Source organism: Antechinus flavipes, chromosome 2, assembly GCF_016432865.1.
Source record: "Antechinus flavipes isolate AdamAnt ecotype Samford, QLD, Australia chromosome 2, AdamAnt_v2, whole genome shotgun sequence".
Taxonomy (NCBI): domain Eukaryota; kingdom Metazoa; phylum Chordata; class Mammalia; order Dasyuromorphia; family Dasyuridae; genus Antechinus; species Antechinus flavipes.
In genome coordinates this window covers 234,347,920-234,374,355 of record NC_067399.1, presented here as the reverse complement: position 1 = coordinate 234,374,355, position 26,436 = coordinate 234,347,920, and the positions used below count along the sequence as shown (strand labels likewise).

Here is a 26,436-nt window from a genome sequence, read left to right as displayed (position 1 = left end):
TTTTTAGAACCATATTCCTCCAGTCGCCATCACTAATTCCAAAGCCTGTCAAGGAGAAGAAGCAGCTGTTAAAAACTTCAAAAGGGGAAAAATCAGTGCTGAGAAAGCTTTTTATTTTTCTCCTCTTTCCAAGAGAAGGCTCATTCCCCTCCCTACTCAGAGGGAGGGCAGACTGGAGACGCTTGCTAAGGTGCATTAACATTTCACCAAGGAGCTTTTGAATTGGATTTTATTTCTTAGCTGAGGAGTGTGAAACAAACATTCTCTTTCCGACCTAATGAATACTTAACCCCTTTGAGTACCTCAATCTGGAGCCATCTTTGGGAATGGGTGTCCTATCACAAAAGCTAATCCCAGATGCCAGACTTTGCTCTATGTTCCCTAGGGAAGGGCAAGAGTGTTTTCCACATGGGCAAGGCTGGGCCAGCATCATAGGAACAGAGATTTTAGAACGGGAAGGAACTATAAGGATTAAATCTCTTTATCTTATTGATGATGAATCTGAAGTATAGTAGGTAACAACTCAGGATATTATTTTTTATTGCCTTGATGAAATTGGACAAGATAACTTCTTCATTTGGGTCATGGTGATCTCTTAAATGCCCTACCTACTTCACAGGGTTGTTGTGAAGGCAGAATATTATAAACTTTAATTCACCTTTCTATAACCTGTAGGGTTTATAGAATGTATTTCCTCAGCAGCTCAGTCAGGTGGACAATGAAGGGGTTATTGCCATTTTAGATATGAAGAAACTGAGACTTACTAATGTGAGGTCACTGTCCAAGGTTATAATAGCTGTTAAGTGGCAAAAGTGACAAAAATTTGCATTTTCTGCTGTTCAATCCAGTGTTTTTTCTGCCTTACCATTCTGCTTTGGCTGCTGGAGGTGGTCTTCACATTCAGCCCAGTGCTGGGCATGTTGTAAGCATTCAATAAATGCTTATTGGAGGGGGGACATACGGAGGGATTCATTTCCCTATTCTTTTCACTCTCACATCAAGTTCTGCTCCCAAAGAAATGAGCTCCACCACTCTTTCCTCCCTTTAAGCTGTATTGTCTATTTTACCTCTTGAATTTGTTCTTTTCTTACACAGTCAGCTCAACTGTTAGCTTCACAAAGGCTACTCTGACTCTTCCACCGAAAGTAAATTTTTTCCTGAGATTTCTCATAGAACTTGGTCTGGATCTTTCTTTTGTCCCTTTCTATTCTCTTTTGCTTCAAACTCACTTCCTCTCTATATGTCAGTCCTCACAAACAGGAATTATTATTTTTCTTTTTTTTTAAATTTATTTAATTTTTATTTAATAATTACTTTATATTGACACTCGTTTCTGTTCCGATTTTTTTTTCCCTCCCTCCCTCCACCCCCTCCCCTAGATGGCAAGCAGTCCTTTATATGTTGGATATGTTGCAGTATATCCTAGATACAATATATGTTTGCAGAACCGAACAGGAATTATTATTTTTCATCTTTTTTATATACAATACTGAATTCAGAGTCTTGTACATAGATGGTATCTACATTTTAATGAAAATGAGTTTAATTTTTCCAACCTTGGTGTGATAGGATCCCATTTTCCTGTAATAAGAATTAACTTTCCTTAAAAGGTCCCTTGCATTTGATTTACCTGTTCTTCCCTTGATGCAGTTTTCTAGTCACCTAAGGGCATAAAAAGTCCCACCCATGTGATCTCAGTTTACTTCCCCCTTGATAGGTGTCTAAAGACCTAGAGAGTCATTATATCCTCCTCTCTGCTGACCAGTTATATTTCCATATAGGGATGAAGGGGACCACAAGCAGAAATGCTAAATAACCAGCATATCCTGATTGCTTCTCTTTGTTTTAGAACAAAGTATACCTAACTTTTATTAATTGCTCAATACCTTATAAATACCTTATTTCCTTCCAATGCTGAGCCTGAACTAATAGGATTCTGGTATTAGTTTTGTCCCAACACTTAGACATTAAATTTGTGAAGGGCAGGGATAGACCATGGTCAAATTGTAAGAGAGACAGTCTTTCTTGGTGGTCCTAGCCTCCTCATAAAGAGTTTCTTTCTTTCTCTCTTTTCCCCTTCCCTAAGTAATCAGTGTCCTCATGGTTTCCTTGCCCTCAGGAGAAAATCATTCACACTTTGGCATAAATGATGGGTAATAGTATTAACCCTGCTAGGGAAATTCAGTGCCCAAGACTCACTGAATATCAGAAACGGAAAGGACCTTAGAAAATAAGACACAGATTATTAGAGCAAGAGGAGATCTTAGAACACAGAGTTCTAGGCTTTTGAACTGTGAGAGTTCTTAGAATATATAATATCAGGCTTGGAAAGCACTTGGAGAGCACAGCTAATTCTACCCTATCATTTTATAGATGAGAAAACTAAGACTCAGAAGTTACAGTGAATTAATGATAGAACTAGGGCTGGAATCCAAGTGCCCTGACTATGCTTTAGGTTGTTTCTTCTTTATGATGCCCCATTTCCATAAATGTATTAATTTGGTGTAAGAAGCACTTGAAGATAATCTGCAAATCTTGGCTATATTAGAAGAATGAAACATCTTCTGCCTCATCCCCTGCACCCCGACAAAAACAAACCGATGCTTATTTTTGAAATATTTGTTGTCTGTCGGGTGAAAGACAGCGGATCAGGGAACATTTGAAATGCCCAATTCAGATGGCTACATAATTAAGAACATCATTTGTGCTCAGAAGTCCATTTAAAAGCTTGCCCAAAGAATAAGTGGTTTCCTAGCTTTGTGTAGCTATAACCAAGGAGGGCAGCAGGGTGGAATAAAATAGACATCAGGTCTGAGTTGGGGGACTTTGGTGTCCACCTTGGCCCTGGTATGCTGGGAATGGGATTTGGAAGAGCTGACCACGCTTAGGGCTTTAAGTGGCTGCTTTCACCCATTAGAAGGGGCTGTCCAGCCATACCAGCATAGTCATTTCCTTCTCTGGGCTTGTCTGTTCCTTTGTAAAATGAAAGGGTTGCATTGGCTGAATGCTAAGGTCATTCCAATATCAGCTCCTATAAATTCAACTTTTCTTTGTTGCCTCCTTGTTCATGGCTGTGGAAAAGAAGCAGGCTTTATTTTCCCCCATTGTGACCAGTGGGCAGGCAGGTCCAAGCTGTCCCTGGCTTTTCATTTCACTTATTTTTGAATGGAATTTATCTGCTTAGACCCTGGATGGCTTTCATTATCTCATGCAAATATTGAATGCTCGCAGTGAAATTGCATTATGGCTGTTCCCAATTTGTTTTCCCACATAGATAGCTCATTTTTCAAAGTCCTGGACTGAGCCATCAAGACATGTCCCCTTTGTCCCTATGGAATAGCTTCATGCAAATGACATTCAGAACTCAATCCCCTAGGAAATGGGAGAGAAAAACAGCTGGAGGAGGGGAGAAGCAAAGGGGAAGAAATCAAGGGAGAAAAAAAAAACAAAAAAAGAGGGAGGAAGTAGAGGGAGAAAAAGCAATTGGGTTCTTTTATTTATGTCAGTCTAGGGGAAGACCCTGGGACTTGAAAGGAAGATGGATTTTAGTGGTTCTGTGCCTTCCCCTCTGGCCTCAGTTTCCACCTCTCTGAAATGAGAAGATTGAATGAGATGATCCTTATGATGTTACTGAACTCAGACATTCTGTGATTTCATCCTTTGCTGCCAAGGTTACTCTTTCTTGTCCTGGCAATCACACAGGCCCTCAAATATGTTTTTCCCAAATCCTATTTATCACTTTGGCTCAGAATCAGACTCAGGATTACTTGCCCAATTTAAGCCTGGTGTCCTTCAATTGTCAAAACATAAATAAACAGATATTAACATCACTATTTCCTCCAAAGAAACATTTCTTGAAGGTGACAAAGGTTAGAATTAAGTAATTGATTCAAAACTATCAATCAATCAATGAACATTTATTAAGTGCTTACTGTGCTAAGCATTGAGGATACAAAAAAAGACAAAAGACAATGTCTGCTTCAAGGAGCTCGCAATCTAATGGGGGAGACAACAAATATATACAAACAAGCTATGTGGGAAATAATTAATGGAAGGAAGATGTGAGAATTAGGAGGGGTTGAAAAAGACTTCCTGTAGAAGATGGGATTTTAGTTGGGACTTAAAAGAAGCCGGGGAAACCAGCAGATGAAATGAACAGGGGAAGAATTCTAGGCACCTGAGATGGAGAAAATGCATGGAGTGAAGGGCTAAAGGGTTCTGTTCATGGAACGTCCAGTGTTTCTAGATCGAAGGAGAGGCTAGAGAGTAAGGTTAAGATGACTGGAAAGGAAGGAGTTGGCTAGGTGAGTAAAAAGCTGAGGATAACTAGGTTGTGAGCCTCAGACACTGAGAGGATGGTGCTGCTTTTTCCAGTAATAGGGAAAGTAAGAATAGGGTGGAGTCTAGGGGGAAAGATAATGAGTTCTGTTTTGGACATGTTGAGTATCAGTTGTCTAAGAGACATCCAGTCTAAGATGTCTGAAAGGAAGTTGGAGATTTGAGAATGGAGATCAATTGAAAGGTTGGGGAAGGATAAGTAGAAATGAGAATCACCAGCAGAGAGGGAAGAATTAAATTCATGGGAGTAAATGAGATCACTAAGTCACAAAATATGGAAGGAGAAGAGGGCCCAGGACAGAATCCTGAGGGTCCTTATGGTCGATAGATAAGATCTGGAAGGATCCAACAAAGAAGACTGAGGAATGATCAGATAGGTGGGAGGAAGACCAGGAGAGAGCAGAATCCTGAAAGTCTAGAAAGAAGAGAGCATCATGGAGGACAGAGTGTCAAATGCTGCAAAGAGGGGGAGGAAAATCTGGATTGAGAAAAAAATCTGGATTTAGCAACTAAGATCATTAATAACTTTGAAGAGAGCAGTTTCAGTAGAGTGATGAGGTCAGATGCTGGATTGTAAGGGGTTAAGAAGAGAGTGAGAGGAGAGAAAGTTGAAAGGTTGGGGAGTTTTTTTTTTTTTTTTGAGGAGTTTTGCTACAAAGGATATGAGAGAGGATGATAGTGGAGATAGAAGGATCTAATGAAGATTTTTTTAAGATGATGATAGGGAATGAGGAAGTGAGAAGGGAGAGATTAAAAATAAGTGAAACAAGAATATATGTTGATCAGTTCTGATGGACGTGGCTCTTTTCAACAATGAGGTCATTCCGGCCAGTTCCAATGGTCTTGTGATAGAGAGAGCCACCTGCACCCAGAGAGAGGACTGGGGTTTACATGTGGATTACAACATAATATTTTCACCTTGTGTTTTGTTGTTTGCTTGCTTTTTTCTCATCTTTTTTCCTTTTTGATCTGATTTTTCTTGTGCAGCATAATGGATGTGGAAATATGTATAAAAATTGTACATGTTTAACATAAATTGGATTACTTGCCATCTAGGGAGGAGAGAGAAAAATTTGGAACACAAGGTTTTGTAAGGGTCAGTGTTGAAAGCTATCTTTGCATATATTTTGAAAATAAAAAGCTATTATTAAAAATAAATAATGTGAAGCAAAGCTCTTAGCTAAGAGGCTGAGGAGGTATAAAAAGGTTTGGAAGATCCATTGTGAAGAGTGGGATAGTGAATGAATAAGGCAGGCATTGTAGAATTGTCTAGCAGGAGTGAGAATCTGGTTGAGACTGTATAATATATGTTTGCAGTGGACTCAGAATGGTTGCATGATTTTTTCCATTTTCATTCAGCAGCATGTGTGTAGCAACGAAGTGATGAAAGCAGGAATGATCAAAGACAGGCTTGGCAAGATGTAATCAGTGATCTGATAATTGTGGGAAGGATTCAAGAAGGAAGGAGTTGAATTGGTTCACCAGTGGGCCAAGGTGGAGCTAGAAGAAAGAGTAATTATTACAGGGGAGATGAACTAAAGAGTCTGGGACTGGAGGTCATCATGGGTACAAAGAATAGGATTTTGTAAGGAAAGGCAAAGGGAGAGATGAAAATCTAGTAGATTGCGGTTGGATGAGGGAGTTTCAGAATTCTTAAACATCGTGGGTGATGGCAAGATTAAGAATATGATCATTTTTGTGTGTGGTTGAGGTGGAATAAAGGAATAATAAGTCATGGGAAGTGAGTAGGTTGAGGAACTGAGGAACCTAACTAAAGTTAAGATGTTTGAGGGAGAGTCAATATATATATATTGAAACTGCCTAATAAGAAGCAAGAACTAAAAAGGAGGAAAAAATTTAAGTTAGGTACTGAACTCAATGAAAGGGAATAACCTGGAGATTTGCAGCCAACAGTTGCCAAGATTTTGTTTGTATGGTAGACATAAATAGCATGAATATCAAAGAAAAGGTGACTTAGTGAAGAAGGTAGGGGAAGGACCTGGGAATGAGGAATAAGCAGTATTGCAACTGTCCATCTCAACAGAGAGAAAATGAGCAAGAAAGTCAGCATAATTGATCAGTGAAGACAAAGGTAGAAGGGGGCTACAATAGAGGCTAAGATGCCATTTCAATCTCTCTTCCCCCGCCATGTGCTTTTGGCAAATGACTGATGTCAACTGAACCACTTCTATGGGGAAAAGCATTCATCTGAAGACCTCACTGTAGAGTTTCTAGATTAATTGCAGACCACTTCACATTCTCTTGTTAGGACCAGAAGCATAATTTTACATAATGCATAGGATTACCTCAGTGGTGAAGATCTGAGAAGAGAAGTCTTTAGCTGTTAAACCTTCAAGTGGAAGTAGATCTCTAACTATGGAATTAAAGACCAGAGTGAGCTACCCCCTCCTCCACCCACCCAGCTCATGTTTAATGGGATGCAGGATCGAATTCCATAAAGTTCACTGTATTTGTTCTGGTTGGGAAATGGGTGGTCTTTTATGCTCCAGATCCTGTTACATTCTCTCTAAATAGGCTGGATAGGATGGCTTCCAGAGTAAAAAGGGATGGGTCAGGGCACACAAATATCCCCTTCCTGCATGAGAAATATTAGCTAGAACACATGGCAATTCTTTTATAGCTCCCTAATTGATTCACTATCCTACTCACCACAGTGATTTTCCCAGCCTTTTCATCTCTGCTCAAACCTCCCTCCATACTCTCAGCAAAAGACCTGGCTTCATACTTCATTAATAAAAAATAGAGGGCTTGAGCTGAAAACTCCCACTTTTCCTTTCCTCCTCTTCTCATCACCTGAATGTCTTCTCCCACTTTTCTCCTTTACTCCCCTTTCACATATAGAAGTAGTTCTTCTCCTTGCCAAGAGAAACCCCTCTTATGTGCTCCTTTGATCTATTTTATCCTGCAAATTCTCCTTGAATCATCCAACTATCATATTAATCTTCAATTTCTTGCCACTGGCTACTTACCTGCTGCCTACTCAAACACGTCTGTCTTTCTGATTCTTAAAAAAAACAAAAACAAAAAACAAACAAAAAATTCCTCACTGTCCCTGATAGCTACTGTCCTCTATCTTTTCCCTTTCCTGATTAATTCCCTGAGAAACTATCTACTTCCTGTACTCTCACTCTCTTCTAAAACTTCTATAGTCTGATTTCCAACTTTAACAAAACTGTTTTCTCCAAAGTTATATCAATAATCTCTTAATTGCCAAATCAAATGACTTCTCAATCTTTTTCCTTCTTGACCTTTGATCACTTTTTTTTTAAAATAGGTTTCAGGTCACATCTCTCTCCTAATCCTTCTTCTACCTGTCTGATTACTCTTTCTCAGCTTCCTTGGATGGATCTTCCAGGTCACAGCCACTAACTGAGTGTCCCACATACATGCCTCTGTCCTTGATTCTCTTCTTGATCTATATTATCTCTCTTGGTGATCTTATGAGCTCCCAGAGGTTCAATGAACACTTCTCAGATCTATTTACACAGCCCTAATCTCTTTCATGAAATCCAGACTTGAATATTCAACTGCCTTGACTGCTTGTTGGACTTCTTGAACTAAAAGTCCCACAGACATCTTAAACTCAACATCTTGAAAACTCCCCCAACCTCCCAATTCTTCCCTATTCTTTTTCAGGGATCCTTGTTCTCTCAGTCCAGAAACCCAGGCTTGCAACCTAGACGTTATTCCCAACTCCTTCTCTGCAATTACTCTACATATCTATTTTTTTCTAAGGCTTGTTATTTCTACCTTCACAACATTTCTTTTATTCAGCTCCTTCTCATCTCTGACACTGCCATGATTTTGGTTCTGGGATTCATTCCTTTACACTAGGACTATAGTCCTCTGATTGGTCTACTTGACTCGAGCCTCTTCCTTTCCCAATCCATCCTCTGCTTAGCTATCAAAATGACTTACTTAAAAGTGTAGCTCTGATTGCATCATTTCCCTATTCAATAAACATCAATGGCTCCCTATGACCTCTAGGATCAAATCCTATGTTTGGCTTTTAAAACTTAGTTGTAAAGCAATCCGGTTCCTTCCTACTTTTTTAGTTAGTTCTTATAATTCCTTGTACTCTGTGATCCAGAAGATCCTTGCTGTCCCCAGAAGAGGTCATTCTATCTCTCAACTCTTTGCGTTTTTAGAAATATAAAGCTCTTTTGTTCAATTCTCATCTACCTTGACTTCTAAAGCTTTTGCCACTGCTAATCTTCTCCTTGATACTTTTCTCTCTAGATTTTTTGGGACACTGCTTTCTTCCACTGCTACTTATCTAGATATATTAGTCTCAGTCACTGGATGGGTGATTGCCTCAGTCAAATTGAGAACTATTAAGGACCTTAAAAGACCAAGGTCTCCCACTGTATCCAGGGCCATTCTCCCGATCTCTATCTGGCCGCTGGACCCAAGTGGGTGCAGAGGAGAAAGTGAGACAGGTGATCTTGCAAAGCCCTCCCTCCTTCAAATCCAATTCACTTGCATGCCATAGTATCATCTCCCTGATATCATGGTCCTTTTTGAAAATAAAGGAACAGCAACAATCTCTATCATTTAACACTATGTGAACCCCATAGTAGGAGCTTAATAATTGTATTTTGGTTCACTGATAGAATTTTCTGTATCTTGACTTCCCTCAGGATTCAGTTCAAATCCCATCTTCTGCAAAAGGCTTTTTCTTGTTGCTCCTTCTCTCTTTTCTCTGAGACATTTTACCTTGTGCATATCTTCTATACACATAGTTGTTGTAGTGTCGTCTTCCACCACTGGATTGTGAGCTCCTCAAAGGTAGGGACTGTCTTTTCCACTTTCTTTGTATTCCTGTACTTAGTACAGTGTTTGACAGATATTTCTTCCTAATATCTCCCTGCTGATTACTCCTCCTGCTTGTCACCCAGATCCTGCTGAGAACTATAGTTTACTGGTGATTTAAATATAAATTGGTCCCTGAATTAGGTTTTCTTTTCTGTTGAAGCTGGTTGAAAAGTGTGGCTTTCTTTATACTTTTCAATGAGATATTTGTATGTTGCCTTTTTTGGTTTCATTTTCCCCTGCCTACCTCTTTAGAAGTAGTAACTTTAAAGAGAAACTTTCAAAGTCTGTCGGGAGAAGTAGAAGAATGCAAATATTTGACTCCCCAGAGTATGAGTCTACCTGATGTTAAGATGGAGGATGACCCCCGCTATCCATCTTTTGACCTTGTTTCCTCTTCCATTCTTCCTTAAGACTTGAAAAGAATTTTCAGTGCCCTCAGTTCTCTGATGGGAATGACTGGTGGAATTTTGGAGAAAAAATATTTCCATCTCCATGGTGACTGAAATATGGTTTCATATATTTTTACATGTCTATGATTATTTATTATATTCATATATGTATGTTTATTTATACAGTATAGTTATATGCATGTACATTTATGTGAATTTACATAGATTTCCATGTATGTATATAAATGTACATATACAGAATCTATGTGTACATATAAATGTACACATACAGATCCATTTTGCCACAAAAATGGAAATGTTTTCCAAGGATAGCAGCACAATGTAAACAAAAATATTTTCCCAAAATAGCATGCACTTATTTCAGACATCTGCCCAGATGTCTGAAATAAGGAACGCATTTTGTATATACATTTATCTGTACAAAATAAGCACTGGGCAGTTTTGATGGAGAGGACATCGACAGCTATGGGTCAGGGAAGGTCTCACAAAGAGGCAATCTGTGAGCCGTTTTGAAGGAAATTTAGGATCTTCAATTTCTCTGAGGACCAGCTATATGTAAGTATGTGTGATGCGTTTGAGTGCATGCTCATTCTCAAAGATACAAGTTCTTGGGGTGTAAAATGTTTCAAAATGGACAGTTTGGCTAATTGGTCTCTTAATGCAGACAGACAATATGACCTACCTGGTTAACTAATGAATGATTTAGACCATGATCAGTGGGCCTTCTTTCCAGTTGTCATGCTCACTAATTTATGATATTGAAAGGAATGACTTTCTTCCCACTAGGAAAATTATATCTGCCTTTGTTAGCTGCCCAGAATGAGGTCCACCTTGATAATCTTCTCTTCCCTCCAAGTGGAGATGCTGTCTTCCAAGTTTTTATGGCATCTTTCTCGCTCCTTTTTTTTCCTTTTCCTCCTTCTTTCCCTCTCTTCTCTTCCCCACCCCCATGCCTCCTTTGTCTCCTTTTCTACTTCCTCTTTACTACTTTTCCCCCCCCCCTTTCCCCCTACTCTCTACTTCTTTGTCTTTTTCTCTTCCCCTCTGCCTTTTTCTCTCCCTCTTTGTCTGTCTTTTTTTCTCTCTCTCTGCCTGTCTTTTTTTCTCCCTAACCCTGTCTTTTCTCTCTCTTTCCCTGTCTTTTCTCTTCCTCTCTCCCTGTCTTTTCTCTCCCTCTCTCCCTGTATCCTCTTGCTCTCTCTTTTTTTTCTCTCTCTCTCTGACTGACTTTTTTCTCCCTCTCTGACTTTTTCTTTCCTTCTCTCCCTGTATTTTCCTCTCCCTCTCCCTGTATTTTTCTCTTCCTCTCTCCCTGTATTTTTCTCTCCCTCTCTCCCTGTCTTTTCTCTCTCTCTGCTTTTTTTTCTCCCTCTCTGCCTTTTTCTCTTCTTCTCTCTCTCTCTTCTTCTCTCCCTCTGTCCCTGTATTTTTCTCTCCCTCTCTCTGTATTTTTCTCTTCCTCTCTCCCTGTCTTTATCTCTCCCTCTCTCCCTGTCTTTTTCTTTCCCTCTCTCCCTGGCTTTCTCTCTCTCTCTCTGCCTGACTTTTTTCTCCCTCTCTGCCTTTTTCTTTCCTTCTCTCCCTCTCTTTTCTCTCCTTCTTTCCCTGTCTTTTTCTCTCCCTCTCTCCCTTTCTCCCTGTTTCTTGTCCTCCCCTCTCCCATTTTTTGGCCTTTCTTTGTATCCCTGGCTGGCACTTAGTACAGTACCTGGCACATAGTAGGTTCTTAATAAATGCTAGTGATTGATTTCTCTCAATATGCTCTTTCTTATCTCAGTTTTCAGGGTCCTTTTCAGACATGATCAGAAGCAAGGAAACTCTTAGCCCTTTCCTGGAAGAGGATGCTCATTTCTGCCTTTCATCTGAATTATAATTTTTTTCCTTTGGGTGGTTAAAGAAGCTTCCAGAATAAGTCTTCCCACTTGCAATATAATTTGTTCATTGATTGTCCGTCAGGATTAGACAATGAACACCAAACACAACAGCTTAACCTGAAGGGACCTGGAAGCTTTCCAGCTGTGTAGAAGCAATAGATCAGGTGTCAGAATCTGATTACATGCTGCTGTTTGAATAGAGCAGAAGAGCTTTGCAAGACAGAGAGTGAGTGTTAAACTGGGAATGGAGATTGGAATCTTTGGATTCAGAGGAAATAAGCTGTTAGGGTAAGAGACTTTGGGAATTACCTTGTTCCATGTCACACAGTTACTAAATAAAAAAACTAAGATTCAAACCCAGGTCCTGTGACTCTCCATTCTGTGTTCTTTCCATTGCACTGTTGATTGATGTGTCCTTTAGCAAACAAATTAAGACAATTATTGAGATGTAGCCTCTATTGGATAGAGGATCACAAAATCTGCTTTTGAATCATGGTTTTGATCCTACCTCTCTATATGACCTTGGATTAATGGCTTCTGTTTTCCCCCTTTATAAAATAAGGGGTTTAGTTAAGGTATCCTCTGAGGTATGGTGAACTTGGAGTCAAGGAGACCCAAGTTTAAGTCCAGCCTCAGAAATTTAGTAGCTGTGTGACCCTGGACAAGTCATATAACTTCTGCCTCAGTTTCCTCAACTGTAAAATAGGGCATAATGATAGCACCTATCTTGCAGAGTTGTTGGGAGGATCAAATGAGATAGTATTTGTAAAGTGCTTACCATAGTTCCTGGCACATAGTATGCATTTAATAAGTGCTTACAATTATTTTCAAACTCTGCCATTCTCTCTTCTAAGCAGCAGAATCATAAATCCTGTAGTGAACTGCCCAGTGGTACCAAATATAGAAGGAACATTGTTCAAAATTGGGTCTTGCTTTCAAAAAGTTTACATCCTACTTGAGGAGATAAGATAAATATACAATAGAAATATAATATTTAATGATTCAGAGGAGAGAATATTGAAATTGGATGGAAGGTCTTAGGTTCTAGTTCTGCTAGGAGACTAGTGATAACATCTCTGTTGTCTTTATTTAACTTATTTTACCTTACCAGACTCAGTTATCTGCATATCGGCCAACGTGACCACACAGATCCCCATATCTCACCTCTCGGCTTTTTTACATGTGTGGGAAACATTTATTAAGCATCTGTTATGTCACTAATTAACCATTGGTGATATGAAGCAAAGCCAAGAGGTTTGACTTGACTAAAATGGGCATTATTAAGGGTATTTTTGACACAGGACTGAGAATAAAGAGGACCCTGGAGATGGTGTAGTGGAAAGAGCACCAGATTTGGAGTCAGAAGTCGTGGGTCTTTATGTGATTGGGGAAGTCCCTTTTCTTTTCTCAGCCTTAATTCTCTCTTCTGCCAAAAGACAGGGTATTCTAGGGTTGGAATAGCTAGTCTCCAAGGTTCTTTCTAACTCCAAATCCTATGATCTCTGGACCATGCTTCAGGGCTGCTAATAAATGAGACTAAAGAACATCTGAAGTGTTAATGGCTAGTAATAACCAGGAGATCCCATACCCCTCACAGAGTGAGAGAGCGAGCCCAAGGCAGGAATGTGTGTGGGGCAAATGCCTTAATACTGTTATAAATTAAACTGAAGGTGGGGTGGGGGCGGGGAAGCCACTGAAAATCATGGCTTCAAAGGGTGTACAACATTCCCAATTTGTTCTGCTCTCTGCTTCTTGCAGGCTCTAAATTGGAGCAAGAAGGAGGGAGGGAACAGAGAGAAGCAGGCAAGAAAGGAGGAGGATCGCTGGTCACAGGAAGCAGATTAGTGTCATGGAAAGACCACTAGGCTGGGAGTCAAGTGATTTGGCTTCCAGTCTTGTTCCCGGCTCTCTGACTGAGTTACCACATGACTGTAAACTAGTCAAGTCAAATTATTTGAGATAAAAGCTGTAAAACACTTTGCAAACTTTAAATAATCATATAAATGCTCGCCAGTATTCAGAGTCACTTCTCTAGGTCTCAGTTTTCTCGTCTGTATGTACCATGAGTGATCTCTGGGAATGACTTCCATCTTTCCCTGGACCAATGCAGAATCCTGCTATTTGGAAAGTGGAATGTTTGGTTAGATAGTCTTTCATATGCTTACTAAGCACCTGAGTCCCAACTCCTTTGAACCTGGTTTCCCCATCTGCAAAATTGGGATGGGCAGCTAGATGGTGCAGCAGACAGAGTGCCGCCTTGGAGTCAGAGGATTCATCTTTGTGAGTTCAAATCTGTCGGAGGCTCTGTGACCCTGAGAAAGTCATTTAATCCCATTTGCCTCAGTTTCCTCATCTGTTGATGAACTGGAGAAGGGAAAAGGCAAAGCCCTCCTGTATCTTTGCCAAGAAAACCCCAAGTGGAGTCATGGAGAGTTGGACAAATGACTGAAATAAGGACAATCATATTTGCATTACTTTCCTCACAGAGTTGTTGAGGAAAACATCTTATCCTTAAAGTGCTATATAATGAAGACTTTTTGGTGTCATGAATTCTAATTAATCAGTGAACATTTATTAAATACTACTATGTTCTCAATATAAAGACAGAAATAAAATGGCCCTTGTCCACTAATTGCTTACATCCTAAAGGGGAGACTACATGTGCACAGATAAGTACTAAGGGGTAATTTCAGGGAGGGGTCACTAGCCATTGGTAAGATCAAGGCTGATGCTGGAGGTAGTACTTGACTTGAAGTCAAGCTTTGAAGGGAGCTGGGGATTCTCTGAGGCAGAGGAAGAGGGGACACATTCTAGCCATGGAGGGCAGAGATGAAGAGGGAATGAATTCCAGGCCTACAGGACAGATCATGCAAAGGCAGAGAGGATGGGATGGGATATCATGTGTGAGGTACAGCAAGAAGGATGGTTTTGTTTAACCATAAAATGTTAGAAAGGAAGCAAAGAGTTGAGAAAGAATCCAGGTTGGGAAGAGATATAAATGCCAAACCATTTTACACGATGACAAAACAATCAATCAGAGCAATGGGGCAGAAACTGCAATTGGACTAGATTTGTCATAGTAATGGAATGAAATTTATCTTAAAAAATAAAAAACCCAACAGTTTGGGGAGTGTTAAAGGAGCTGAGATTGATCCACTTCTAGCATCCCAGAAGGAGAATTTAGTATATGACATCAAGCATGAGTTTATTACTAGAAGGAGACTACTTTGTGTCCTGGATGTTCCCAAATGACCAAAACAGGTCAGGATAGAAAGCGTGGTCTCTGGAGCCAAATGACACTAGTTCGAATTTCCTAGTTGTGTGGTTCTGGGCAAGACACTTCATTTCCTCTGCAGTAAAACGAGAGTAATGATATTTATGCTTCCTACCTCATAGGGTTTGGTGAGCACAGTGTTTTGTAAACTTTAAAGTATCACAAAATGTTATAACTGGGGCCCATCTAGAAAAGGGAAATGAGAATGTTGAGGAGACTGGGAGCCATACTATATGAGGAAGGTTTGAATGAAGGAACTTTAGGGACATAAAGGGTAGAATCAAAGCTTCTATCACTGTGGGGAATTTTCCCATCTCTGAAACATCTGGGGCCAGAACATCCAGTTGTGATGGGAACATGGGTTAACAGTTAAGTTTAGTCCCACCAAATTATATGCTCTGTTATCCAAGCAAATGGAAATGAAACAAATACCCCTTCTAGGCAAGAACACAACTATGGACTGATTCTTGGTTGAGCGCCTGGGCAAGCTTGCTCTTTATGTATTTATTTATTCATTCACTTTTTCTTTGGTCTATTATGATGGAATCAAAGGGTTGGGTGGGTTTGCAAGTTGGTTTCATTTTGTTTCTGTGCTTGGATGAGGATAAAGAAAGCATGGTTAGGGAAGAAGCCTAGCAAAAAACTGATTTGGAGAGAAGTGGGGTCAGACTTAGCTTTGCAACTTAATATTGGTGTGATCATAGCAAATAGAATGTCAGGGCTGGAAGGGACCTCAGGACGTAATTTGTTAGAGCTGAAAGGGACACTCCTTCCTTTTATAGATGAGAAAGTTGAGGCTCAAGATCACACCATTAATAAGTGACAAAGTCAGGGCTTGATCCCAAATGATATGACTGTAAGCCAAGGGCTTGTTCAATTATAACACAACTTTCTTTTAACCTCTCCAGGACTCATTTTTTTTATTTTATAAAATAAGACATTTGGATTAAATGATCCTTAAGGTTCCTGTTGGTTCAAAATCCTGATTGATTAGATTATAAATGTAAGCCGTTCCTTAATTCTAATCAGAAACCCAATAATGCCATTTTTGACTAGCCCACACTTGGATATTACCTCAGGGCTTCTCCAGCTGAAAAAAAATATGATAATCTTACCTGGAAAGCATCTTCAGGAAGAATTGGTAGGCTCTTAGACACATCCATTGCCAAAATGGTGAAAAGGAGATCTCCAAGGCTCCAAAGAAAGCACTTGTCAAGTTCCAGAGGCAGATTCTTCAGACATTCTTGCTGCCCTCCTACTTCTAAGACGGGAGCTATTTGTAGCTGGCTAATAGTAAAGGGAAGATTCCATGTAAAGACCATAGACTGTAAGAAATGGAAAAAACCTAAGAGCATCTGGTACTTTGAACATAGCAGAAATCAAAATTGTAAGACAAATTCTTTGTGGAGGAAGTAGAGGAAACTCTAAGGCCTTTTGGGGAAGATCAATGAATCCTGCAGAAACCTTGATGCTATTTTTACTAATTAATTAGATGCTAGACAAAGTTGTTTCTTTCCTGTATTTCTGAAGGAATTTAAGTGCTATCAGTAGAGCAGCTAGATGGTGAGATAGAACACCATGCCTGAAGTCAAGAAAACCTCAGATATTTACTAGCTGTGTGACTCTGAGCAAGTAACTTATCCCTGTTGCTTCACTTTTCTTTTCTGTCAGATAAGCTGGAGAAGAAATGACAAACTACTCTAGTATCTTTTCCAAGAAAGCTCCAAATGGGTCATGAAGTTTGGAAATGACTGACCAAAAAAATAGGGCTATTGCTCCCTGTGAATTTTTATGTTTTAGGCTATAGTCTCATCAACCCACCCTAGTTAGCCTTCTATTCCAATCCTTTCAAAGAAAGAACATAATTAGAATGAGGATTTCAATTCCATACTTACTCTAAATATAGTGCTCCTTTTACTAAGTCAGGCTGACCATCTCTCAGGGTAAGAGGGATTCCCAGGCAATTTACTTTAGTGTGCTCCAAGTTCCCTGTTGCACCAGAAGACCCAGGTTTGGATGCCCATTTGGCTTTTTACTCGCTATGGGATCACAAGCTATTCCATTTCTGTCCTTTCATTTCTTCTGAAAAATGAGATGGGTACTGTTCCTTTCTTAGAGCTGAAATATGGAAAGCACATTGTAAATGAAAAACATTAAAGAGAGATAGAAAGTTATCTTTCTTATTTTGTTCATTTCTACTTCAAATATGGAAAGCACCAGGACAGACAAGAAGTTCTGTCTCACCCAGGGCCAGTGGTGAAAGCTGATGTCTTGATGTTGAAAAAAATTGGATTATAGAGGATGAGGTAGAAAGAATACCAAACCAAAAAGATAGAAAATTATCTTTCTTATTCTTGAGAGAGAACTTTGTTCATTTCTACTTTAAGTATGGAAAGCATCAAGACAGAGAAGTTCTGTCTCACCCAGAGCCAATGGTGAAAGCTGATGTCTTGATGTTGAAAAAAATGGATTATAGAGGATGAGGTAGAAAGAATACCAAACCAAAAAGATGCTTCTTTCTAATCACCTGCTAAGGGATCATGAAGAATGAAATCCCCTCTACAAATTCTTAGAAAAATTTCTTTCCTTGGAAGGCAAGGAATATAAGTATTTTTAAGATTCCTATTTTCAGAGAAAGACACAGACTCTGGGATTAAGGGCAGACAGCAGCATAAAGTGGAAGGTGGGTTGGATTTGGAGTTAGAGGACTTTTAAGTGATTTAACTTCTCTAAACTTCAGTCTTCTCGTTTGGGAAATGAAAGGGTTATTCTAGATAACCTTAATTCCCTTTCATTCCTAAAGTTAGGACCCTATAATTTTAAGTGACTTGTTATACCAATAGGAAGTAGCAGAGCTAAGACGTGGTCTTAGCTCTTAAGAAAGTGAGATCCAAAGAGGTGACAGCCCAGTGGTCCTGGGTCTCAAGTTTTTAATACCCTAATCTGGCAGTGATTTCACTTTTCTCCTTCTTTTACACTCACTAATGTAATTCCCAGAACCTCCTAGAGTCTGCTGCTTCATGGAACCCTATACTCCAGGAGAAGATGAGGTCAAATTATTTGTTTTCAAGTTCACCTGGAGGAGAAACAAGGACTGCCCCAGATGTGGCAGCTGCTGACTTCAGCATATCAGCAACGGCTGCCCCAAATGGATTTTGAGGACAACTGGAAGAGCAATTATTGCTGCCGACTTTAGGGATAGACATTTTAATGACTTTGTCAACTGGGATTTGAGACCGGGAAGGATCCAAAATGCATCTTTCAAGGTTGGTATTTCAGACCGAGTGACAGGTGAGAATGAGTGTCCAAGGCTGATGTGATTTGGGTGCTGGTACTATTTAGTAAGTGTTTGGGCTGAATGACTGTAATCTCCCACAAGATGGATATTTGGCCTTTCAGCTTAAGAAGGAGATGGGGGAGGGGGAAAGAGAAGAGAGCTAAAACAAGTAAATCAGCCATATTTTCCACAAGAGCCAATGTGATTCTTCAAAGGCCACACAATTAAAGTAAAAAAAAAGTTTTCCCTCACTATTTCCCATAATGAGAAATCTATGAAAATATTGGGTATATTAGAAAGAAGAGAATATTAAATAGATACCAATTTTATATTAAAGAAACTATATTCAAAGAGTCTATCTATCTACCTACCTATCTACCTATCTATCTGTCTTATATTCAAAAAGCCACTCTTTAACTTGGCCTTTAATGAGCCAGTCATTACTTCCTCGTCAAAACCCAATGATGAAATTCTCTTAGAGGTTAGAGAAAAGCAAATGGAGAATGCTGAAAATAGTAATAATAACTGACACATATAACACTTTAAGCTTCACAAAGTGCTTTGTATATGTGCTATAAATTGACTCTCATAGCAGTAGGTGTTATTATTCTCATTTTACAGATGAAGAAACTGAGACCAAGTGAATAATTGGTCCAGATCATATAGCTTGCAAGAACTTGGGTTTTCTCAGCTTAGAGTTTAGTACTGTATCCATTGGGGTACATTTCCCATAATCACCAGCTTCACTTTCTCCTCCAGAGCCATCTGGGTTTAGTGGCAAGTTATAGATCAGAATGACTGGAGATGCAGTGGGATGACCAGATAGATAAACAAATAAGTAGGTTTTTAACCGCATCTTTGCACATCCTTCCTCACTTAAATCCAATCCACTTGCATGTCATGGCAAAACCTCCCTGATGTCATGATTGTCTTCAAGAATGAAAGACACAACAATAACATTCTCCATAGATCTGGCGCCTGAGGAGACTTTAGTGGTAAGTCCTCTTGATTTTATAGATGAGAAAACTCAGGCCCAGGGAAGAGAAGGGGATTGGCTAAGATTGTACAGATAGCACCAGAGAGAATTCAACCACTCTTTATCTGCAGCCTTTCAGTGTGGGTTACTAGCCATGGACAAAACTCTCCATGGCTTTGTAAAATACTAGAAATGGTATCAAGGCTAGTCAGAAAACCAGGGTTCAAGTCTAGCTTCTTTTATTTATTAGCCATGGACAAATCACTGCTCTGAGTATGTTCATTTCTAAAATGAGAATGACAATATAATTCTACAATTTCTGTACACAATAGATGCCTAATAAATATCGGTCAAGTTAATGTTTTGAAATTCTTAATATACTATATCAACATGAGTTGTATTGGAAGGAAGGAAGGAAGGACTCAAGAGAGACAAGTGGTTTGAGATAAGGAAATAACCCTGTATTTGGAGTCAGGAATCCTAGATTTGAATCCACCTCTGCAACTGCAATTCCTGGGGGATACACTTAATCTTGGACTTCACTTTTTAAAACCCTAAGTAAAAGGATAGTGTATTATATTCAATGATGTCTAAGAAGCCTTCCAGTTCTAGATGCTATGAATGAATTACACAGATCTTCCCAGATGGTGTGTGAACACTGGAGCATGACACAGCATTGAAGCTGAGGTTTCACTGTGTATTTGCATTTGTATCTTTGTATTTGTATTTTGTGTCTTTTGTATTCGTATCTTTAATGTTAGCTTCAACTGGCATGTTTCTATCTTAGTTTCTAATGTCCCAGAAAGGAGAGACATGCCCTGCTGAATATTTCCAAGTTTTAATTTTAAATTCAAATCAGAAAATGTTTATTAAATGCTTACTATTTACAAGACCCTGTGTTTGGTACTGGAGATGCATGGAGTAAAACATTGGCTTCTTCCCCAAAAGAGCTTATATTCTACCCAGGGAAAAGGCCTGGCAACAGAGAGGATTTCTGCTCAGATAATTATCATATAAGATAGAAAGGGAAAGCAAAGATCCAGGCAAGATGCTCCAGGAATATATGAAAAAAAAAGAGGAATACTTTTAGTGAAGATAATCAGAGAAGGTGACTTAGAGGAGATGCCATCTGAGCTGACTTATGAATGAATAGAAGGGATTCTTAACTATTTTATGTCCTGGATGGAGATCTTCTCAGAATAATGTTTTTATATGGATAAAATTAAATACATAAAATTACACAGGTAGCCAATTCTATTGAAATATAGTCATCAGAATATACAAAAAAAAATCACAGATGCTGGTTAAGAATGTTTGATCTACAATTATGACTGACTTTGCTCTCCTCAGCAATACAATGATCCAAGACATTTCCAAAAGACTCATGATGGGAAATGCTGATCACATCCAGAGAAAGAACTATGGAGTCTTAATGGAGATTAAAGCATACTATTTTTACTTTATTTTTTAAATAGTTTGTTCTTTTTGGTCTGTTTTACAGTATGACTTTTTTGGGTCTCTTTCACAACATGACTTATGTGGAAATATGTTTTACATGATTGTACATATGTAACCTATATCAGATAGTTTACTGTCTTAGGGAGAAAAGAGGGAAAGAGACAGAGGGAGAAAAATTTAGAACTCAAGATCTTACTTAGAAAAGAATATTAAAAATTATCTTTAAATATAATTAGGAAACTAAAAGATCATTTAAAAATGAATAAAAAAATCTAAAAAACAAAACAAAAACATCAACCAGTTGATCTAATTATAGAGAAGTAAAATATACAATCTTGCCATAGTGGGATTAGAGCAGTATACTTCATAATCCAGTCTGGCAAGAATATAGAGTGTATGAAAGGAATAATGAGAACTAAAACTAGAAGGGTAGGTTGGAATCAGACTGCCAATCTGCCCAGCTGAGTTTGCATTTTATGTTAGAGGCAATAGGGAGCTATTGAAGGTGTTTTTTGAGCAGAGGAATATCGTTTGAAGCCATTGTATCAGAGGGAATTTATCTTAGGTGGGAGATGCATTAGACAAGAGGGACAATAGAGGGAAGAAGTAAATCAGTTTGGAGGCTATTGCAGTAGTGATGAGGACTAGGTGACCACTGTATGAGGAACAAGAGGGGGAGGGATGGGAGAGATGCCTTGGGACAAAGAGGGTTTAGGAACCTGAACAGAAAGAAAGAAGGAGCAGTCAATGGCATGGTGGATAGAACCCCAGCTCTGGAGTCTGATCTCAGATACCTAATACTAGCTGTGTGACCTTGGGTAAATCACTTAATCCAGTTGTTCATTATAAAAGCAAAGAAGCATACTTTCTGATGCTGGTGAGGATTCCCAGGAGAAGGATGGCAGTAACATCCTCCTGACATAAAAAGAAGAAAGTAAAAGAAAGTAAGGAGATGCTCGGTAACATTGGTATTGGGCTCAGGTATCCAATTTGCTTTACCATCCATAGCAAATCCTGAGTAAAGGTCTAATTTCATGATGTGACCAGGAATATGTTTCTTCTCTATTGCAGGTAGGATGCTCTTTTCACTTAAGTGGCAGATATTTCTAGTACTTTTCCATTTGCATGGAAAATGTCAAATTATAATGTATCATTTTCATTTCCCCATGCTAACAATCCTTTCTCACAGTCATTAGCAGGAAAGCTCATCTCAGAAGTAATTTCCTGATCATCACATTTTTGAATATATATTTTTTTAATTTGCTACCCCTGCTGGTATGCCAGTTGGAGTCTGTGCTATTCCACTGGAGATTTCTCTGTTATTTCTCAGAGATTGATACAAGTCAGTCCTAAGAGAACCTCTTATGTCTGCACTTGTTGGGGGCAGTGCATAGGAGGATGGAATCACAGAACTGGAAGGGACCTCTGGGCAATTAACTCCAATGAACCCAGCAGATATTGACTTTAGAGTTAAAAGTGAGTATTGCCAAAGTAGTCTGACGTAATGTTTCATCCTGCTTTTCTCAGTGTGAAGCAAGAGAAATACTTGGAGTCAGGAGCTAGGTGCCTTTGGGCACCTGATTTGGCCTTTTTGAAATTTAATTTCCTCATCTCTAAAATGGGGGCAATAATATTAGCATTCCCCTCCTTACAGAGTTGTTGTGAGTCAGATCTTTGTACACAAACTGTAAAGCTCATTGACAATGTGAGTTGTTATTCAGCCATTGGTGGGTGCAGGGAGGGGTGAAGGATATATCAGACATGGAATTAGAAGACTTGGGTTGGAATCCCAGCACTGACACTTATTGTGGGACCAGTGACAAATCACATAACAGACTCAGTTTCCTCATCTGTCTCATGGAGCCAATACCTGTAATAGTTACCTATCTTAAAGGGTGGTTGTGGGAAAAATATTTGATAAATCTTAAAATATTATATAAGCACATGAGATTTTTTGGTTTTATCCATACCTGTACTTTTATTGGTACAATAATACTGTGAACTCTTGGGAACAGGGGCTGTTTGTTTTTACTTTTCTTTGTACCCCTGCTACCTTAGAAAAGTGCCTGACACATAGTAAGTTCTCCATAAAAAATGGTTGTTGACTAATAATAATAAAAATGATAAACAACTAATAGGACTTTTAAGGTTTACATTTTACATTTTACATATCTGATCTTCAAAAGAAGCCTCTAAAATGGTAATTATATTTCCATTTTACAGATAAGCCAACTGAGTCTGACAGAAAGGGATTAGCTCCGCCTGATGTAAGTTTCTGAGGCAAGATTTGCACTCAAGTCTTTTTAACTTGTTCTTAGTGAGACTGATGGACAACTTTCCTGCAACTTGTAACCTTACATTTACCTGGGGCCATGATGTATTATTATAAATAACTGTAGACTTTCTAGAACACACCTGGAGGGCATCTGACATGCATGGGATCCTCTCCTTGGGATGATGTTGTTTTTCCTCTGAGTGCTCTCAAAGAGGACCAAAGACATTGTGAGGGAGATATTTTGACCTGTTGCTGAATCAGATTCCAGGGAAGCAGAGTTGTACAAAGGCATCAGCCTCCAGTCATCCAAGCCCAGCGGCAGGACAAAAGTCGGAGTGACTGCTGATGACCAGGGATGCAGGGATGACCTCAGTGTCTGACCAAGCGCTAAGCACTCCATAGCACCCCCTTCACCTGCCGTTATTATTATTGGGACACATTGGGGTAGACATCCCCCTAACTCACAATGAAAGACTGGAGATGGTTCAGGTGCAGTGGGTGACCTTGCCCTTACTCAATTAAGGTCTTTGTCTGAGCCAACTCAATGACTAAGGGAGACAAAGAATTCACAATCACAAAGGTATCAGTCTGGGAGGGGAAGACAAAAGAAGAACAACTTCCATCCATTAAATCATATACATGTGCACGTTCCAGCCGGAACCATTCATTCTTGCTCATGTCCCTTTGCTTCCTACTATCTACATCCTCCTGGTCCAAAATAGAGAATGTTTAAGAAATCTAGGTTTATCCTAAATATATATGGAACAGTGATCTGTCCATATGTGATATATATGGTCTGTGTATTTATAAATTGGGAGTAAGCTCAGAAGGAAGGTTCTGGTGCGGTGACTCCTTTCACAGATGCTGATTTCCCTCCCTCCCCCAACTCCCAAATCCACTAGCTCAGTAGATGATTTTATTAGTCGATGGAGCTAACAAAGAAAGCATCTCCCAGCGGCCAACCTTCTGGCAGAGCGCCACCTCATACTCTTGTCGGCTGCTCCCCTGGCTACGGATGCACAATCTGTTGTCAGACTTCTTCAAAGTCTTCCCAGCTTGATACCCCTCCCCTCACCCCCAGAGTGTGGGCTTGGCTGGCACAGCTTTAGAGAATCCAGGGTCACCCCCATACTACAGTGGGGCATCAGAGAATCATTTGGGGAGAGGACGAGAATAGCGTGAATATTAATTATAATACAGATAGTGGTTCACCAAAAGGAGGTGTAAATCAAATGATATTCTGTGCCCGATGAAGAAAAGAAAAACGTTTCCCCAAATGGGAGTGGGGACCTGTGGTACTAGGGAAGGCTCCTTGGAGGAGGTGGCCGGGATTATCATGGGCTGTGATGGAGGTTTAGGGCGGAGAGAAGGACATTACAGGCATTAGAAAAGGGGCCGAGCTGTGATTGAACTTGTTCTAAGCTGCTGTTGGAAATTTCTCAGAAACTCTCCCCGTTCAGATTTGGCCCAGAAAACAGGCAAAATGTGAAGTTTGCAAAGCACTTTTCAGCAATTCTGAGAGTCAAAGTAATTATTATTCCTATTTTGCAGCGGAACAAACTGAGGCTGAGGGAAGTCAAGCATCTCCTAGTCCTGTGGAGAACGTGTTAGAGCTTGGAGTTAAATCTATTATAGGATATTGTGCCACTCCCTCACCCCACTCCCTCTCATTCACTATTCCTTTCCTTTCTTCCCCCAGTTACAAAGAAAACAAGGGAAATGAAACCTCCTTGTCCAGATGAGAAAATGATTCACAGGCAGAGAAACCCAAAATGTGATGAGTCCCACCCAGTTTTCTTTTGCCCCAACTCCTCCTTAAAAAGGAAGGGTGCGCCTACGGAGTGATAACTAAATAAATAAATAGATGAAGTATCCAGCCAGTTTCGGTCTTAGGGGTATTTTTTTTTTAATAAGTCTTTTCTTCACCTGCTAAATGGCCACAAAGCGCCCTAATCTCCCAGGCTGCAGCCGTTCTTATAGTCATTTGCCCTTCGGAAAGCTCTGGAGCCGGTTCTCAAAGTCGCTGCCGATGTCAGTCAAAAGCCAAGAAAAACAGTGCCAAATGTCAGACAAACATCGGATCTGTTTCATAAGTGACTATGCTGTCCAAATAGTTTGCATAATTGGAAGGCAAGGGGAACATCACAAAGGAAAATTAACTTGGGCTCCCCGCGGTTTATGAAACAGTTGCCCAAAAGGGGGGCAAGCAAGATTGATCTCCTGCACTTTCCCCCAGTCCTTCTGCACTGGGGAGGGAGGAGGAGTACACTGGGGGTGCCGTGTACCCTGGAGATTTTTGCTTATATCACCCCAGTGTATAATGGTTTGGGCTATGTACATGGGTTCAGAATTTGGTCTTTATCAGAAGTGTAAGATCAATTTGTGGGCTATTATTCAGTAGCTCTGAGTTCTGCTCTTAATCAATCAACGAAGCTTTATCAAACATCTCCTACGTGCCGGTACTGTGCCGGGAACTGGGGGTATAAGAACAAAGATGAAGAACAGTCCCATTTGGCTTTGTCTGGATAGCTGAAGTTGCCTAAGCATCCAGTTTAGTCCAGACAATCAATTACTTCTGTGTGAATCACAGATGGTGGAAGCTTAGGGGTTTTATTCTGAGACAGACAAAGGGATCTAATGTGCCAGTTTAAAGTGAACGAAATGCCATGCACTTTTGGGTACCCTGATCAGGAAAAAGTCAGAGAAACCCACTTCCAGGGGTCTTTGCAGTCACCTTTTATAGTCAGAGATACTCAGAAATTACTCTATGGTCTCTAGCTACATATAGATACTTCTGAGAAAAGAAGGAAGGCAGGTCACCTATCAGAGGAAAGATAACAGATGCTCTTTTTTTGTCCACTTTTTTTTTAGATTGGTATTTTTTGTTTTATATTACTTTCATTTCCAAATACATCCCTTCCCATTCTTTCTCTCCTGAGACCCATCTTCTATAACAAGAAAATACAAAAGAGGAAAAAAAAACAGCCTTAAATAACCAATGCATCAATTGAACTTCACAGTGTATGCTATGTTTCACATCCACAGTCCCTTACTTTTGTCAAGAAAGAAGAGATATATGTGATGACCAATTGTGATGAATTTGGCTCTTCTCAACAATCTGATGATTCAAGGCAATTGTGAAAATGCCATCTGCATCCAGAGAGAAAACCATGGAGACTGAATATGAATAGGAAGCACAGTATTTTCACTTTTTTATTTTTTCTTTTTAATGTTTTTCCCCCTTTTGGTCTGATTTTTCTTGCACAACATGACAGATGTGGAAATATGTTCAAGAGAATTGTACACATTTCTGACATAGGTCAGATTACTTTCTGTCTTAGAGAGGTGAGGTAAAGGAGAAAGGGAGAAAAATTTGGAACACAAAGTCTTACAAAAATGAATGTTGAAAACTGTCTTACATGTATTTGGAAAAATAAAATACTATTGAAAATTTTTTTAAAGATGAATTTTTCTTCTTTTGGAACATATTTGCTAATTATGGTTTCACAGAATTCAGTTTTTTTGAAAGCTTTTTCCCCTTTTAATATTATTCTTCTAGTGAGTGTATACTGTTTGGTTTTTTTTTTTTTTTTGGTTCTGCTTATTTCATCTTATTCCACTTAATATAAATCTTCCTATGCTTCTCTGTAATCTTCATAGAAAATCATTTTTTACAAATCACAACATTATATTATATTCTTTTACCAAAATTTATTTA

At 39.4% G+C, this 26,436-nt stretch overlaps 1 long non-coding RNA gene across 1 annotated transcript; it reads left to right on the top strand.

The window, feature by feature from the left end:
* The first annotated feature begins 849 nt into the window (after positions 1 to 849).
* On the top strand, positions 850 to 24,613 carry LOC127552453 (uncharacterized). The gene is made up of 3 exons (XR_007951392.1): positions 850 to 922; positions 17,730 to 17,998; positions 24,418 to 24,613. It is a non-coding gene; the product is annotated as an uncharacterized LOC127552453 (long non-coding RNA).
* The last annotated feature ends 1,823 nt before the right edge of the window (positions 24,614 to 26,436 follow it).